Source organism: Paramisgurnus dabryanus, chromosome 23 (assembly GCF_030506205.2).
Source record: "Paramisgurnus dabryanus chromosome 23, PD_genome_1.1, whole genome shotgun sequence".
In the NCBI taxonomy this organism is placed as follows: domain Eukaryota; kingdom Metazoa; phylum Chordata; class Actinopteri; order Cypriniformes; family Cobitidae; genus Paramisgurnus; species Paramisgurnus dabryanus.
The window spans coordinates 24,769,269-24,771,837 of record NC_133359.1 but is presented as its reverse complement, the minus strand read 5'-3'; the positions used below and the strand labels follow the sequence as shown (position 1 = coordinate 24,771,837).

Below are 2,569 nucleotides of genomic sequence, written 5' to 3'. Positions count from 1 at the left end.
TCTAAAAACTATACTTATTTTCTTTATGTCGTTTTGCTCATCAAGAAAAAGCATCTTGATTTAAGAATTTTTAGATATTTTTACTGAAAACAAGACAAAAATACTAAGTAAGAAAGTCATTTTTGCAGTGTAAGTCGCACAGGTATTGTTTGCTTTTTCATATAATTTTAACCAAATGCTTTTGAAAAGTGGTGGGGACAAAATCAGCCATTTCAAAAAGTGGTGGGGACATGTCCCCAGTGTCCCCAGTGTAAATGACACCTATGGGTTAAGTACTCTGGCAAGGCACTGTACTTACACATAACACACCACACAGAATTAAGTTCATTGGTGGATTTTTTAAAATGTGATTCTCTTCAGAATTCTGTTTGTTGAGCACAGCCAGCTCACTAACTGACTCCCACACCAGACACACAACCATCAAATCAACACAACAGAAGAAATTAAACTAAAATTAAAATGTGTTACTTACAACTCTGAGGCTTAGGGAGGGTTGGTGGTGGGTTTTGAGAGGATGTGGACACTTTCCTCATTTTTTACGTGGCATCTCACATTCTCCTATTACTTCAGAATGAGCCCGTATGTGTGACCCTGTCTGTAAATTCTCATAATCTAAAGATGAGATTTGAAGCATTAAAGTGTTATTACAATCACAGATTTCACATCGAGTTAACTTTCTCATGCCCTTACTCATGCCCTTACTCGCCATTAAAGATATCCAGATTACATTTTTACAGAATTCTCTGTATATTATGTTGGATGGTTTATGTTGAAAACAGTAAAATCACAAAAGAATTGCTGGGTTTTCACAAATATTTTTGTTATACATACACACACAAAGTAGTTATCCCAGTAATCATGCATGGTAATTGACAAAAATTTCTAGACATTAACAGTGGCGTAATGCATGGAAAAAGCAATCACGTGTTTTCACCTTTACTACCTGTCCAGTATCTTGATGTGCCTTTCTTCTTCTGCACTTTTACCATCTCCTCCTCACTCTCTACATTAGAGGTTTCAATGGCCCTTTTTGCTCGCTCCTTGGCTGTCTTGTAGTCATCTAAGAACAGAGTACATGTGTGTTGTCTTTACATACTTAAAAGTGAGTCCAAAAATTATAAAGGCAGTGTACATCCATAAATCTTTATTTAGTTTCTTACCAGTCTCAGAAAGTATTCATATTTTATATTGACTCCACAGCTCCTTATCTGGCCTGTTGGAGGCCTTTGCCAAGCCAGCGGCATTTCTATGAGGCCAGTAGCAAATTAGTACCTAAAAAAAATTCAGAAAATAGTTAATCACATTTTACTATCACCAAATTATGGACTTGTCATGCCTGCGTATAACCTTACCCCATCCACCTCCTCTACCCAAGATGCAGGCACCACAGCAATTGTGTTTTCCTTTTCGAAAACTACACAAAATCTAACCTTAATTACAAACAGAAGAACATACACTCCTTAGAAACCAGTGTAAAGAAATATGAGAAGACATTAAAGCAATAACAGAGAAGTTAATACTATGTAAATATATATACAATCTTTGTTAACTGAGATCATGTAGGAGAGAAAGGACAACTCGGCGTTCATGTTCATCCTCAAGGATCATTGCATTGCCTTGCAAGTTTGTCTTGTCCAAAATTTCAATCTTTGATGGTCCACTAATGAAGGCTCCATAAATTCTTGAATCACATGGCTCACAAAGGTACGATGTCATATGTGAGAAGACTCTACACAACAGCTTTCCAGAGTTGGTCCTCTCAAGAACTTCACAGCAGGATGTTGGGCTAACAATGTAAACATTATTAGGATGTTTCATATGGATTGGTCTCTCTTTACTCGTTTCTATTGGAATCTGTGAACGTTCTTGGAGGCGTTTGACTGCTTGGATTAGAACATGGTTTCCAGATCTAATCATCTTTTTCAACTGTTGCAAGTAGCTTTCAAATGGAAAGGCACTGCAATTGTCTAATGATCCATATGTGGTGGCATCAGCAGTGAGGTGAAGCAGTGAGTGCACATTATACACAAGAAATTGTTCGCCATATATGTGCTGGCCTTGTTCAACAAAATATGTGAGGAGTTCATGTGCATACATATTGTAGGTTTGTGTTAAATGTGGAGACACTAATATGCACATAGCCACACTAAAGGCCATGAAATGACTGTACAGTACTTCTGACAGGATTCCCAGCAGAACAACTTTTCCTGTGTACAGCATAAACTGTCTAAATTCAGTGGCCTTCCATCTCTCCACTTCTTCCAGACTGCGTGGCTTTCTGGCAAAAACATTGGGAACATCTCTTCTTAAATTCCTTAATCTCTGATTGACCTCCCTCAGCTGAGCTGGTGATAGCCGATGCCTCGACTTGCCCCGTGACCATAAGAGGAGCATTTTTTCATTACTCCCAAGCAGCAGTGGTGCATGTAGTCAGCAGGAAAAGACTTCACCATGTCAATTAGGAGATTACTGAAAGGGGACACAGCATTTTCCCGATGGCGTTCTGGTTGATGTTGCTCTCTGAATGAGACATTATCCCTCAAAGTGAGGTTATGCACTTGCGGATACG

The 2,569-nt window shown here is 38.6% G+C and overlaps 1 long non-coding RNA gene across 1 annotated transcript; it reads right to left on the bottom strand.

The window, feature by feature from the left end:
- Window positions 1–481: 481 nt before the first annotated feature.
- Window positions 482–1,392, bottom strand: LOC135781735 (uncharacterized). Its single transcript, XR_010545219.1, has 3 exons — window positions 1,161–1,392; window positions 935–1,060; window positions 482–612 (listed from the first exon to the last, which is right to left on the bottom strand). It is a non-coding gene; the product is annotated as an uncharacterized lncRNA (long non-coding RNA).
- Window positions 1,393–2,569: the final 1,177 nt, after the last annotated feature.